Source organism: Tamandua tetradactyla, chromosome 22, assembly GCF_023851605.1.
Source record: "Tamandua tetradactyla isolate mTamTet1 chromosome 22, mTamTet1.pri, whole genome shotgun sequence".
Classification (NCBI taxonomy): domain Eukaryota; kingdom Metazoa; phylum Chordata; class Mammalia; order Pilosa; family Myrmecophagidae; genus Tamandua; species Tamandua tetradactyla.
The window spans coordinates 45,024,300-45,040,568 of record NC_135348.1 but is presented as its reverse complement, the minus strand read 5'-3'; positions in this window follow the sequence as shown (position 1 = coordinate 45,040,568).

Below are 16,269 nucleotides of genomic sequence, written 5' to 3'. Positions count from 1 at the left end.
ATTTGTGCCTCACGTCATTAGTTTTGGACACCAATCCCTCACCCTTTTGTTATGCCAATGAATGATCAAGATATGTGTATTTTGCTAAGAAAGTTCTATATACGGAAAGTATAAATAGTAAAAATTTGGGGAAGGGGATAAATATTTTATAGAGAGTTTCTGGTAAATACCCCTCAAAAGATAAAATAAGTTTTACAAACAGTTTTTCAGTTGTGAAGTGTAGAGTGAGGTGAACCTGACCTTTATGCTGTACCTAGTACATTTTCCTCCCAGGATAACTGAAGATTCAACGAATTTGAAAATGCACACAGAAGCATTCCAAACCACCCTTCTGTGTCTGGTGGGGTAGCTTTCTGTACTTTTGGCTAAGTATGTCTACTTATAAACCATGGACCTTTCCGTGCTCTGTGTCTTAGTAGCTCCGGAAGAAACGACTTCTGTCTTCAGCTCTATGAGCCCTGAAACCTTTGAAGCAAGCAATAATATACCACTTTCCTCTCTATGCTTTACTACTTTCTCTAAAAGTGTTAAAAATAGCAGCTTCAGCTAGAAAGCATGTATATGTATATATGTACGTGTTCTTTTAAGCTTCAGGTTGGAAAGGCTAGAGATTTCCAGCAACACATTACATTATACCGATTATATGGTTTCTAATATGGCTTCTAATTCGGAATATTGGAAATCTCTAGTAATTGTCACCCTGTTTGCCTAAAAACACTCACATTTTCCTGCTTATATTTGACCAAGGACTATTTTGGTATTAAACTAACTTGGATCAGAATTTGATGATATGTTTTCAAATTAATAGTTTTTGAAAGAAAGAACAGGCATGTGCCTCTCCTTTACCCTTGTTGTGCGTGGATGTTCCTAGCCTGCACTGGAGAGACTATGGACAAGGCTGATCTCTTCAGACTTAGGTGTAAACGTGAGCTTCCCATGATAACTTGGATCTTGCACCATCCTGAGAGCTTGGGTTGTTTTCTCCAGACACTTGAGTGAATGGATCAGTTGCCAAACAACTTGCGTTCTTATGGGGCCCTGCTGGGGCGCAAAAAGGCGCCAGGTGCTAAAACATGCAAAGAAAATGACAAGGACACCCAGAAAAATGGAGCCTCCGTTTGAGAGCTGTGGTGCACGACATTTAAAATCTGGAATGTTCTTTTCAGTGTCGGTGGTTCTCTAGACTTCCACCACCTATTCATTCATTTTTCTGTCCTTCCATCCATGTGTACGTCCGCCCATCCATCCATCCTCACAAACTTATTTTGAGGTTAGAAATTACAAGTAGGACACCAGAACTGTGAATCTCTTATGTTCACTACTTTGCCATGAGTATTGTTCCCTAATTTCTTATCCATGCACCCCATAATTTTTACTTTTCAGCTCCATCTGTCTATGCCTTCTCCTTTTTCTCTCAGGACTGATTTCATAAATGAGACCATTTCTTCACTACTGCTTGGTGCTTGGGTCCTCAGTGAAGGTGGAGATGTGGACTCCTGTGGAGGACTGCCTGACCTGGCCTCCCATCTGCACACTTGGGGTCCTCTCTCCTGGCTCCTTACATGCTGAGACTTAACCTCCTGAGAGCCAAGTGGCGAACAACGGTGACGGCTCAAAATGTCAGAAGTCATGATACGCAATCATACGTGAAATCTGCTTCATTCTTTTAAAGCATAAATCACTGTCCTATTTGTGCAAATACACTATAAAAATAACAGACTTCTCCTACTAAAGAAAAGGTATGTGTTCCTTCTCTTTGAGACATCTGCCAGCATTGTATTAGATTATGTTCCTCAGGCACTAGGTTTTTAATAGGCTGCACCTGGGATGATGTAATGATGGGAATCCAGTCTTTCTCAAGAATTTCACACGAAAAAGTACAATCTAATTAGGAACTAAAGGAAAAAGAAAGCTATTATTTATTTACTATATACCTGGCATGATCCTAGGCATTTCTCAGTAGATTTTTTAAACCTAATCCTCAAACATCCTTATATTATTATCATCTGTATTCAAAGATACTGAATTGAGGCTTGAAGAGGTAAAGTAACTTTCACAAGAACACTCAGCTCCTGAGATTCAGGATTGCAGCTGCTGGTGTATTTAATTGTGCTAAGCTGTGCTCCTGAGGAAGTACTTCCTCTTGAGATGCATGTGAACCCATAAAACAAGTTTAATGGGACATTACAGTGTGGGTGCTTGTTTGATTGTTAATTCTTCCTGGAGTGGGCAGCATGTCAGAAGCTGGGGAAGTGGGAAGAGAGACTGAGTGCGTGGGCCACGGGGATCCTCCTTCATCTTCCTTTGCTCTTAGGCCATCCATTTAACCCGATCTTAGCTTTCCCCACTTAAGCCTTCTTTTGCACCAGTTCTCATCCTTTTTTGTCTTTTCTACTCTTCCCAACCCCCTAGTCTTTGTCTACCTGTTTAACCACAGGAGTGGATGGAGCTGATGCTTCGCCAGAACCCCTTGGATCCCTCTTGTCTTTGTTTGTGCGCCCCGCTCTCCGACCTGCGTGTGTTTTGTGCCTGGATGTTTATAGTGGCTCACTTGCTCCTGTCCATGGTGCCTGGCTGGTGTAGGGAGACGAAAGACCAGCTCCCTTCTGGGCAACACACTTTTGGTTACAATTTTACATTTTAAAACTCCCTGCCGGATCAGTCGAAGGCTGAGCCTGTACCTGAAATCATTCTTCCTGGTTCTTTCCTTTCTCTTTTCCTAGTCCCTTCCCAGTTTCTCCTGAGTGTATTTTCTTCATAGATCACTTGCATGTGATTTTTTTTTTGTCTCAGGGTCGGTTTCTGGGGAATATCCAGATTTTCGAGGGCTGTTGGATAGAGTCTGAGATGGTACTATTACTAGGGGACATGAAACAATTCCACGGCTTCTCTTTAGAGTGAGAGGGAATGGAGGCCACTGATACGTGAAGTTCTGGCTCAAGACCTTCTCAAAATGGGTCCATTGGTCTGTGGAATTGTCCGGCAGTCCTTTTCCCATCCCTTATTGAATAATTAGGGTGAGAATATTTACATTTGGGCAGAAAACTCACCTTGGTTCCCTGACCTGTAGAATAAAAATGATGGTAGGGGAAATGAACACGTAGAAGCCACTCTGGTCAAATAAAACACGGTCCTGCTCCCCAGTCCTCAGTGGGGTAGCAGAGATTAGCACCAGCCTCAAAGACTCAGATCAAATGTAGGTGGTGTCCCCTACTTAAGGCATCTGATTCCTGCAGAAATCAGTGTCATGACAGCTGTTTTAGTTTGTAAGCTGCTGGAATGTGATATACCTGAAACAGAACAGCTTTTAAAAAGTGGGAATTTATTAAGCTGCAAGTTTACCCATCTGAGGCTGTGAAAATGTCCAAATTAAGTCATCTAGGGAGAGATACCTCGGTTCAAGAAGGCCGATGATGTTCAGGGCTTTTCTTTCTGCTGGAAAGGCACATGGTGACGTCTGCTAGCTTTCTCGCCAGGAATCTTCAATGGCTTCCCCTGGGCTCTGGCTGTTCTGTTGGCTCTGTCAGTTGAGTGGCTATCTTGGTTCTTATGGCTCTAAAGCTTTTTCCAAAATGGTTTCCTCTTAAGGGGGTCCAGTAAGCAACCCCACCTTGAATGGGTGGAGACATCTCCATGGAAACCATCTAACCAAAGGTACTACCCACAATTGGGTGGATCACATCTCCATGGAAACAATAAAAAAAGGTCCCACCCAGCAGTTATGAATGAGGATTAAAGGACATGGCTTTTTCTGGGGTCCATAATAGATTCAGACTGGCACAACAGGTGAGAGTGGGCTACCAGAAACTTGACCAAATAGTTGCCCCAATTTCAGCTGCTGTCCTGGGTATTGTGTCTTTATTAGAACATATTAGCATTGCTTTTCATTTGTGGTATGTGGCTTATGAGTTACCAAATGCATTACTTTTAAAATACCCAATACAAAGATCAGAGGCAGTTTGGTGGGACAGACGCCAGTGTATTCTCATGGTCTCCCCTCAGTCTAAGTTAAGTCTCCTCTCTGTGTCATGATGTAGTTTGAAGGACCTTGATCATTTGGACATTCTACAAAACTTTCTACAAAACTAGAGTGTCCACTGTATCAGTTGGCATCTTGTTAATCATCCATGAGCAGGAAATAGCAAGAATTTTGGATATCCTGGTAAGACACATGTACTGCAGAGATCTGGAGATAAACTCTATAAAGATTTAGGGAACTGCCACATCAGTGAAGTTCTTAGGGCTCCAGTAGTGGGGTGCTAGGGCATGCCTTCTAAATTTAAGGACAAGTTTTGACATCTTAGATTTCCTACCACTCAAGAAATAAGCACAAAACTTGTTAGGCCTCTTTGTGTTTCAGAAGAAGAAATACACATTTGAAAACACTATCCTGATCCATTCATTAGGTGACATGGAAGGTTTCCAATTTTGAGTGGAGCACAAGAAAAACAAGAGCTCTGCAGCAGGTCAGGCTATAGTATAAGGAATCCTCTTCCTTTGGGCTTTTGACCCAAAAGATCCCATTGTTCTAGAGGTCCCTGTGATGAACACACTTCGTGGCCCCTGTGACAAGATCTCATAGGAAAATCTGTGAACCTGCAGAGTCCAGGTCTCTGGAGAATACCATCTGCAGCAGAGCACTCTGTGCCATTCACAAAGCAGCTCCTGATATGCTCCTGGGAAGGTATTGAGCATCTGACCAAGAGATAGCAAATGATTATGTGAGTAGAGCTCCCCTCATGAGCTGAGTGTCTTCAGACCCACTAGTTCATAAGGTCGGGCAGGCCTGCGGCAAACCATCAGATGGTGATGATGGAAGTGGTACATCCAGAAACAAGCACAAGGAGGACCAGAGGACACACAACATTCCTACAAGTGGTGGCTCAGATTCCCATGTCATTCCTGAGGCAACAGCACTGTTAGTCCACACCTCTGATTTCACTACCAGCTAATGCAGGGGGGCTAAATCCTGAGCTTGGTCCACGGGTGGGTAAGCTCAGTATGTTTGTGCACTACAGCCCACTCACTGGTGACCCAGAAATACAGTGCCTTATTCCCATAGGTAGAGCATTGGACAGTGTGCCTGGTTATCCACTTTATGTGGAAAAAATATAATATTTACATATTGTGGCTCAATTTAATACACACAAACTGCTGGGGAGTGACAGGTGATTTGGCTGTTTGTTCTTGGGCCTGGAAAGCACAAGAGTGAAAAACTGAAGATAAGGAGGTCAGATTAGAGGCAATTGAGTGGTCCTATGGGAGTGGGCACAAAGTGTGGGGATCTTTGTATTGCGTGGTAATGTCTACCAGACACATGCCAGTCCTGAAGTGGTACTTACAATCTGATGGACAAGATGATTCGTGCCGTAGATGTCAGCCATCGTTTGTCCTTGGCGGACCCACCCTGTGCCCGAGAACACAGCACCATCGTGGTAAAGATGAATGGTGTGTGCTCCTTCTCACCAAGGCTGATCCAGCTCTGTGACTTGTCAGTGGGGAGGCCAGTGATGAGGCCTTATTACGATACTGTCTTTCAAGAAAACCAACCAACCTCTATGTGGCAAGAATAATGATATTCAGGAAGAAAGTATTGCCTTGATGATGCCTTGATTTGTACTTTCTTTTGTCCTCAAAATCATGAGCAAATAAATTCCAGTAGCTTAACCTTACCCATTTCATAGTATGTGATTGAACAGCTTAGGAAATTTTATAAGTATTTTTTTTGCTAAGCAATTCTGACATGTTATAGAGATTAAATGAAGATTAATTAATTAAATGAGAGATTAAAATTCTCATGTTATAGAGATTCTAAATGAAGCATCATTAGCACATGTCAAAAAGTTAAATTATTTTGTATCAGCTGTGTATCAATGTAAATGCTCACATTAAAAAACATGCCTCTGTTGAGCAGGTCCTGTATGCATGTAGATAAGGTGCCCTGGACAACTGTAAGGTCATGAAAGTTTTAAACAAACATACTTGTTGATGGTCAGTTACTCTTGGTCTTGGAACCTGCATTCTATTAACTTCTTCTCGGTCTGGGTTGGGGATGGGGAAAGACTTTGCTTTGACACACGCCTGGCGACCGTTCAGCTACTCAGGATGGTGTTTGTAGTAGTCAGGTTCACGTACTGACTTGGCCAGGTGATGGTGCCCAGTTGTTCTTTTGCTGTGGACTTAAATCATCAGCATATACATTTCATCTATGGCTGACTATGTCTGCGGTCAGCTAAAGGGAGTGTCTTCTGTAATGAGTGAGGCCTAAAAGGAGGAGTCAGAACAGACGTGCTCAGAGCAGCTCACACCCAGACATTTGGAAATGCAGAATGGACGTGCCCTGGGAAAGCTGTTGGAACCCAGAAGCCAGGAGAGAAGGCCAGCAGATGCCACCATATGCCTTCCCATGTGACAGAGAAACCCAGGTGACAGCTAGCTGCCTTTCCTCCAAGGAACTGTACATTTGTAACTAAATAAATCCCCTTAATGAAAAGCCAACCCACCTCTGGTGTGTTCCAGTCAGGCAGCTTTAGCAAATGGAAACAGTGTTTCTGGTTGAACTTGAAAGTAGCACCATGAAATGATTTCCTTTTAGCCTAGATATTTCCTTCTCTAAGAGGGTCATGGAGAGATTGTTGGGTCACAGCTGGCAATTGAAAAGAAACAATTTAAGTCTCTCAAAGTCTGCGGAAATTGTATATACACTCAGGGTGGATACCAAGGGAAACGCCTACTGAATTCCCTAGGTTAAAAACCCTTTTCTGTATCTTCCTTCTGTAAGGAAGGTCCTGGTTCTGTTAATGAAGCCAGAATATACACAAAAAATCAAAAGATGGAAATGTTTAGTGTTGTAGAATCAAACTTTGGACTAAGACATAGGTCTCCCCCCAAATCATTAAATTTAATGTTCCAGAAGATGAGATTTTTTTATTGATGAAATAAAAAAATGTACAAACACAAACATTCTTAGCATATGAACATTCTATACTTGGTATGCAATCAGTGGCTCACAATATCATCACATAGTTGTATACTCATCACCATGATCATTTCTTAGAACATTTGCCTCACTCCAGAAGAAGAAATACAAAGAAAAAAGAAGAAACTCATACATACCATATCCCTTCCCCCCCCCCCATTGGCTGCTAGTATTTCCCTCTACCCAATTTATTTTAACATTTGTTCCCTGTTATTTATTTTTAATCCATATTTTTTACCATCTGTCCATACCATAGATAGAAGGAGCACCAGACACAAGGTTTTCACGGTCACACAGTCACATTGCGAAAGCTATATCATTACACAACCACCTTCAAGAAATATGGCTACTGGAACACAGCTCTCCAGTTTCAAGCACTTCTCTCTAGCCTCTCTAATACACCATAAACTGAAAAGGTGATATCTATATTATGCATAAGAATAACCTCTAGGATAACCTCTCAACTCTAAATCTCTCAGCCATGGACACTTTATTTTGTCTCATTTTTTTCTTCTCCCTTTTGCTCAGGAAGGTTTTCTCAATTCCTTGATGCTGAGTCTCAGCTCATTCTAGGATTTCTGTCCCATGTTGCCAGTGAGGTTTACACCCCTTGGAGTCATGTCCCACATAGAGTGGGGGAGGGCAGTGAGTTTGCTTGCTGTGTTGGCTGAGAGAGAGAGGGAGAGACAACACTTGAGCCACAAAAGAGGTTCTCTGGGGGTGACTCTTAGGTGTACTTTTAAGTAGGCTTAGTCTGCCTTTGTGAGGATGTTTCATATGAACAGATCTCAAGATTGAGGGTTCAACCTAATGATTTGGTTGTCCCCACTGCTTATGAGAATATCAGGCCTTCTCCAAATGGGGAAGTTGATTTTTTCCCCTTTCTCACCATTCCCCCAAGGGGACTTTGCAAATACACAATAAGAGATTTTAAATGTGCAGAAATATTTTATCAGTTTCTCAAGTAGTCATCGAGAAGCACAAACTGCAGCACTAGATTACCGCCAGTGGCGTGCATCCGGCCTATTAGTTGAGAACTGTTCTCTTATAATCCAATTGTTCTCATTTTAAATGCCATCTCAGGAAAGTAGTTCTTTGTGACCCAATCTCTGATGATATTCCCCATTATTCTCTATCATAGCATCCTTTTCATTTCCATCTCAGCATATTTTTGACAGCGGCCATTGTTTTACTTATTATTGGTGTTTATTCATTGTCTCTCCGTGGAATTTAAGCTCAACCAGGGCAAAGGCCTCTGTGTTTCCTGCATATCACTGTGTTTACCAGGTCCTAGGGCTGCACACAAGCTAAGGGCTAAGAAACACTTGTTGAATGAACGAATGCATCATGAATTGCGGACTTTATGGTAAGACTAAAACTTACGCAATTTTCTTGAAAGAGTACTTAAGAGAGGTATCTGGGCCATTAATTATATTTGAAATAAGTTCTTTTCTTGATGATGATGAAGATGAAGACTTGTGATGATGAAGATGAGTGCATCAGCTGTCTTTGCAGCTGCCGTGGGGTAAATGGAAATGGGCAGATCAGAAGAAACACAAAGACTCGCTGAAGCACAGCTTTAAACAATACTCTTTAAACCTCTGACTGCTGGGAAGATAAGCCACAGACAGTCACATCCGTGTGCCAGGATTGAAAGTGAGCTGGCAAACTATGAGAAAAGTTGGCACTGGAGGCACAATCACTGAGAGCAACAGATACTGCAAACAGTGGCCACAGTTGCTAACCAGAGAGACAAATCCTGCTGGGTTCATAGTGCACAAGACCTGCCCTCCTCTCCCAGGCTTTCCAGCTCGCCTTTGTGTTGGTCTTGGAAGCAGCCCTGGAAATATTATCTTCCAAAGGGAAAGACCATGATGTCATCTCCACTCATTTCTAGATATTTTTACTTTCAGCACTAGTTTATCTAGAAAACTGTACAAATATTTATTGATATTTTTGACACCATTTCCCCCATATTTTAAATTATTGTTAAATAAATTGAAAATGCATACTATGAGAACAACAAAAAATATTTGTTCATGACCTATGGTACATGATAAGTTGCAGTTTATTATTTGCTGGAATTTTTTTATCTTATGCGTTAGGAAATATGCATGTTTCTCATTTAAAGTTTAAAAGAGAACAAAACTTCAAATTAAAAGAAAATTAGATACATGCGTGTAAAGTCCATTCTACAATTTGGTGTGGCATTGTTGACACCAAATAACCACCAATACCCATATTTAAAACACATATTCATATAAAAGATGAGAAAAAAGGCAAACAACTTGGCCTAGAACTCTTTGTTCCATTTTATTCTGTTTCGATCATTTCCAAATCTAGAACGAAAAGTGGTGACTGATTCTATCACAGCATAATCTTGTGGCTTTTATTTCCTGCTTCAATTGGAAACAAGATGTTTAAAGAGTGTGTTTGAAACGACTTGTTTTTCGATAGTTCCTAGTTCTGTCTCAATCTCAGAGGGTTGAAGGAACTTGGGCAAACTCCAGATAAACAACTTTGATGTAGAGAACTTCAGATCCTGAGGTACCGCTTGCAACATAATTATTTCCATGCATTACATGGCAAGAGCTCAAAATAATCTTGTCTGAGATACAGGCATTTCTGTGACATTTCCATAACTAACTTCATACAGTAATTAGCCCCAGAGTTGGAGTACAGCAGAAACTATTGAGCCATGGACAAAGATTCAATTAGGTGTGAAGGTAAGCTGGGCTGCTCTCCATTGTGCAGTTAGAATCAAAAAGTGGGGCATAGAGAAAGTACTTATTCTGCCCTTTCTTCACCCATTGCATTTTCATTTCCCCTTCCATTACCCCAGAGGCATAATAATGGACTATAACACACTGCATTCAACACAGCTTTAAAAATCCATGCAGAGTACAAAATTGTAATAGGAATTTGGGTTTTGTTTTCCTTTCACGTTTAATATGACTTGCTGGGTTCAGCATACTTTGCAATATATCCCTTAAACCACAGGATCATGAGGGCAAATTCCCTTGGGTGAAAGAGTCTCTGCAAGCTGATTAGCACCATTTGCCTGCTTCCTCCCTCTCTTCTACTCAGGTATTAATTCTTCAGACAGATGAGCCTATGCTCAGCACCCAGGCCCTTTACTCCATTTTAATGGGAGCCAGTGATGCAGTCTCCAGCTTGGCCTGTCAGAACTTGATAACTCTGTAAACATTAAAATCCTTGTTGCCATAACACCAGGAAAGATAATATGGGATCCTGCATATAACTATAGTGGAAGCCTTGGGAAAAGGTGCATTTCTAAATGGCTAAAGCTCTGTCACGGCATCATCTCTCATAAATAAATGTCAGTGCAGTCGCTGCATGGAGACTGGATTTGTGCCTCTGGTGCTCAGCCCTCTGGACGATACTTATGCTAAGGGATTATCTTTTAACATAGTGCAGTTATCTCCTTTGTTTGTTTTCTTTTTCCATTATTCACATAAGCCAAGGGAAATGAAAAGCATCTTATTTCAGGCAAAAGGGCCTGTGAATGATTAACTCTGGTTCCTTCCACGCATTGGGACTTAGCATAGCAACCCTTTGGTTTACAACTAGAAAAGAGCTCAAAGCAGCAACAGCAGCCCAGAGACTTGAGGCCAACGTTCTCAAGTGAAGGTGGAGAGGGACAGGCCAAGGATAAGCGGTGTTTATGGGCGGAATTCTTTGTAGCTGCTTGATTTAGTTTTGCACTGATTTTACTGCGTTTCTGTTGCTGGTGATATGTTTTGCTGAACTTTACTTTCACATTCACTTTTTTTTTTTTTTTGCCTTTTGAAGATTCCTTGAGAATCCAAGTGAAATTTGGCTGTAATTATGGCTTAATTTGGTTTATGCCCCCATATTTTACGTATTTTCTCCCTAATACTATCCAAAACTTGGCTAATGCTGGCGAAAGTTTATATTAAAAAATGGAATTGACAAATGGCTTCCTGATGGTCTGAAATTTTAATTTGCAGCTCAACTAAAATTTTGTTGGTAAGTTTTGGCAGTCTGGGAATGATATATAAGCATAATGCATCATATAAAAGAAAGAAGAAAATGATATGATTTATATGATTCCAATTAGAAAGACATGAGCATGTAAAGGATCCACATTGTGCAAGTATGAAGGATGAAATCAAGACCAATTCATTATCATTCTATGGACATGTGGTTCTTAAACATTTATATAACAAGACCCATTTTCGTGGAAAAGAAGACCTGAGTTAAAAGAGTCAGAAGAAAATGAAGTGTAAGCTAAGGACAGAAGAAAACATTTGAGAATTTAACAAAATGCTGTATAGTTGTAATACAGCCAAAATATTTAGGACACTTAAATTTAGACTGCAAGTCAGTCCAGATGTTTATTAACGTTAATAATGTTTCCAGTCTTGTTATAGAATACCAAATCCCAGGGGTTCCACTTCTAAGTTTAGAGACAAATGCATGGACTTTATTCTTTTGCCTCTCTGTTTTAATTTTAGGGGTTTTTCTATGGCCATGATTTTCCTGTAGATACGTTTGCAAAACTCTGAGCAGCTCCTGACGCCTTGCAGCAACTCGGAGGGACATGCTGGTCTAGCAAAGATTTCCCTTTTCTTCATTTCTCTTCTTGCTTCCATGGTAATAAAGAAACTTGGCATAAGAATATAATCTGTTCCTGCCTGTTTCTCATCTGAAGTCATAAAGCTCTGCCATCCCACCCAATACTAGAATTTCAGCTGGCATGAAACAGCTGTCTGCTTACAGGTTTATTCCGGTAATAACCAAAGACAAAAGTATTTTAATTGAAGGCCTTCAGTGGTTTTTGAAACCCTTACAATCTCTAGGTTATCCCCAAGAGAAAACTGTTGAGGAAAAGGTACAAGTAAGTTACCCCTTCTTATCATTTTTGACATACTGGGTACTTAGGAAGTGGAGAGCTCATTACCCTCTGATTCCTCTGGGTTGGATGCCAGGGAGAAAAGGAGGGACCGCCAGCTCAGCGGGGTGTTCAGGCTCACAGGCTGAGTGAGTGTGGGCGGGGCCGGGACAGTTCTGCTGAGGGCAGGCACATCACCGAGGGGAAATCTGCTTTCCTTATCATTGCCTTGTAGAAATGTGGAGCCCTATGTTGCCAGACATTCTGATTTGTCAACAGAAGTTCTCAATTCTGATTTCTATGGGAATAATCCAGTTTTAAATGTTGCAATTAATTTGAACTAAAATGAAAATGTGATGAGGGCCAAACAAAACATAGGCTGTGGGTTGAGGATTGGGGTCGCTAAGTATTTACCTTATGGTAAATTCACTATGGCTAAACTTGACACTTCTCAGCTTCTTAGGTCTGAAAGCTCTCATGTGGCACACTATTTACACATCTCACTTTCTCTTCTGGTTAGTCTGACGCAGAGAAAAGAGCATAAGTTTTGGGGTTAGGAAGATGTAGATTTTACTAGTTCCAGATTTTACCACATTCTGACCTGAACTGCTCTTATTACATGTGGAATTTAAAACCCATCCTACAGGGTGTTTGGAGGTTTAAATAAACTAATAAATTTAAGAGGCATAGCCTGGCCCGTGGGTTCTCATTGCGTGGCTGCTCCGATTCTGGCCGTTTCCAGAAAGGATCTACTTTAGAAAGACACGAAGGCTTCCATGAGGGTGAGTCCCTCCTAGTGGGGACAAGTCCCTCTCTGCAGGTCTACTAGGCCTTGAGATAATGTATCAAGAGCCATCTCTAAGACACTAAAAAATTTTAGAAGAGACCTTGAGGAAACTAAAACATCAACAGCTAAAAAATATAGAAACATCAATTTCAGCTTAAGTATTAAGATTTGGAACCATGACAAGTGAATGCTTTCATTGAAAGCACATTAATGACACATTAAGAAATGACTTGTTATGAAAACAAAACCAAAGCCCATATCTAGATGTGTGTTATATAGTAGAAAATTGCAGACTAACTTTTCCCCATCAATTTCTGGGAAATTATTTTCTTTGGAAATGAATGGATGAATACCACTTAGAACATTTCTTTCTTTTGTGTTCAGGAAGGGCTGCTATTAGAGTAGATTTCTTCTCTCATTTGCGAAGGTCCATGACCTGTGGGAGATGGAGACAAGATCTCACTCAACCAGTTGAGATAATGAAAGGGAGTTCGAGAATTCAGCTGATGTCTGCTTCAGCATTCGAAGAAATAGGTGTCCTTCCCTCTTTCCTTTTCCTTTAACATCTGCAAGTAATGATAGGAAAAATAAATCAGAATACCAGTCAGACAAAGAGCCAATGGTAAAAACAAAACAAAACGAAGTAATCACGTAGTACGGTGCAGTATACTGTTGTCTTTCCTAGTCTCTTGCTTCATGGGCGCTCATTGACCACAAGTTAGAAGTGATGTGGTTGCGCAATGGGTGGGTCGAAGTGTTCATCTATGAGACACTATACTTATTGTCAAAACTCTTTTATTCCTAAAACCTAATGGCATATGATACTGGTCATATACAAATCTCAAAGATTCTTGCTGATATTTAAGAGTTTTGATGAATAAAAATAATATTACTGTGTGCCATGAGATAGGAACTATGCTAATCTTTTCATGGACACTGTTTATCATGTACATAACCTGATAAGTAGGTCTTTTTCTCCATTTACTGAGGAGTAAATTGAGTCTTGGGAATGTTAAGTGGCTTCCCTAAGGTCATATAGATGGTTGGATGAGGCTAGGATTGAACCAGATTTGTTACTCTTAGGCTTTTCTCTCTCAAATGCTTTTTCAGGTATTTTAGAGAGGAACTTTCCCACTTGTGAGGAAATTAAGTTACCTAGAAATCGTCATCAGTGTCAGAACCCCCAGCAATCTAGCGATCAAGCCCAAAACAGAACACGATCACTTGACTGGGTCAGAGGCACATTAACTCAAAACTCTTGGCCGCTTCTCAGCAGAGAACACTCTCCCTCTTTTGCTTACTGCGTACACAATCTAGAAAGAAAGTAAAAAGGAACAGGAAAGAACTGGCTGTGATTAGGAGTAAAACAATGAAAGATGCAGCCTGAAAAAGAGCATGAAGAAATGAATGCTCACCCCTCCCCCCACATTGACAAATCAGCCCCCTGAGATGAATAGGGGCTAGTAGATGTGACTGTAGAAAATGTCAGTGGCTAACAGTCTGGCCGTCAGTAACCAAGCAGTGCTCATTCAGTAAACGTTGCATGAGCAAATTAGGTCTTTGATAACTTTTATTGCTTCCCCTCTCTTTGGAGACCCCTTCCCTCATATATTATTTTCAACCCTGGCTCAGACATCCTCACCCTAGAAGAATATCAGATAATAAATCAGCAAAGGGCCAAGTTGGTGAAGAAAGAAATCCTCGCAGATCCCCAGAGATGAAATAACATGACAAAATGTGATGTGGAAATCGAGTCTGATAACCTCTTTCTCCTTCTCTTTTCCTATTGTGAAGAATATTGGGTTGTTGACTCATATGGCCATCTAAAAAACTATTTTTTTTCCTTCTTTAGAATATCAGGTAGAGACCTTGAGCAAGTAGGGGGGAAAAGACATGTGAGGCTTAGTTCTATGAAGAGAGGTGACGTGAAAGCAAAGAAGAATCACAGCCAGCCAGTCTCAGTCCCTGTGCTCAGTCTATATGACAGAAATCTCAAGCTTGTCTTCATAGCGGCCATTGATGCCACTGCCTCAGGAATCATTTACATCACTAGTTTCTAAATCAGAATCTCTGGGACGAGGAAAGAGGCAGAGTTTTCTCATTTTAAAATGTTCCACAGGTACTTGTAAAGTGTAATCCAGGTTAGACAGCTGACTTGGGTCACTTAGATAACTCACTGCTTATGACTACACTATTTAATCAAGTATCCAGATCACAGCAATGAGAGAACAGCAAAGAGATTCTCAAAAAACTACTGTATCAAAATGTACTTCCCCCTCAAAACATCATGATTTATGAACTAGATGTGATAAGATGGAAATGGAATCCTTAAAATGTATATGTATAATTAAGGACAAAACAATATTAGTACAGGGCGGGCCACGGTGGCTCAGCAGGCAGAATTCTTGCCTGCCATGCCCGAGACCCAGGTTTGATTCCCAGTGCCTGCCCATGCAAAAAAGAGAAAGAAGAAAAACACACAACAATATTAGTTCAATCAGATGGTTGGTGAGAGTTCAGAGGATGGATGAAAGTCTGCTATGCCAATATGCCTGGTTTGACCCAGTGATTCTTCACCCAAGAGGTTAGGGATGCTGGCAAGCAGAGTTGCAAATAAACTTGAAGCTTTTTGAGAAAAATAAAAATTCAGGAGAGAAAGAGCCACTAGAATGAATTGATAGAAAATAAATTTACTGGGAAATTAAAAGCAATGCATCCATTGAAAAGAAAAGAAGGTCAAAAGGAACCAAGAATGAACCAATAAATACAGGATGCTTGGTAAGGTGCTGAGGAGAAGTAATTAGGATCTGAGAGGAATAGTTATGACCTACAGCCCAACAGGGGACCTTGAGGTCAAGGCAGGAAAGGAACCAAAACCTACACAGTGTGGAGTAAAAACTCAGTCTGCAGCAGGATGTGAAGTTAGAAGAAACCAGCAAGGACAGTGACTCTTAAGGATCAAGGCTATTAGAGTTGCCTGTGTCAAGAAATTGAGTAAACTCAGTAAGAACTTGGAGACTAAACTATAAATCTCTGCCAAGCCACGTGACATAAACCATGCACTTGTAACTTCACTCATCTGGATATAGTTTGTATCCTAAGAGCCCTTTTAACTGTACTAAAATAGTTGTACACTTGAAAGGGCTATGTGTGTGCTGGATTCCAGTGGACATGCTGGGTGTGGTCAGAGAATGGCCAGGATGAAAATGAAAAAGAGGGAAAGGTCAGAGGCCATGGTCTTTGGGAGCAAAAAAATCACCCCCTTAAGAAGTTTTGGTCTGGTGACTGCCGGAAGTTATGCAAGACATGGGATGTTTGGGAACCCAAGTGAGAAAATTGTCTATCAGAGGCGGCAATCTTGAGCCTAGACAAGCAGGCTCAAGAGTTCAGAGGGCAAAATAGTGAGAAGATGAGAAGATGTTAGTGAAATTTCGAGGGGAGGAAGCTTGAGAGAACTTAACGGAGATAATCCATAGTAGAAGGGTCAAGTGTCTCAAAAAGGCAAGCAAGTTATAGACAGAAAACAGGAAGAGAAGCCTGGAGGTAAAGAATTCAGAAAGTCGCTATGGAGAAAGGAAAACTGAATATAAGGCATAATGCCCAGAAGTAAACCAAAGTCCAATCCAA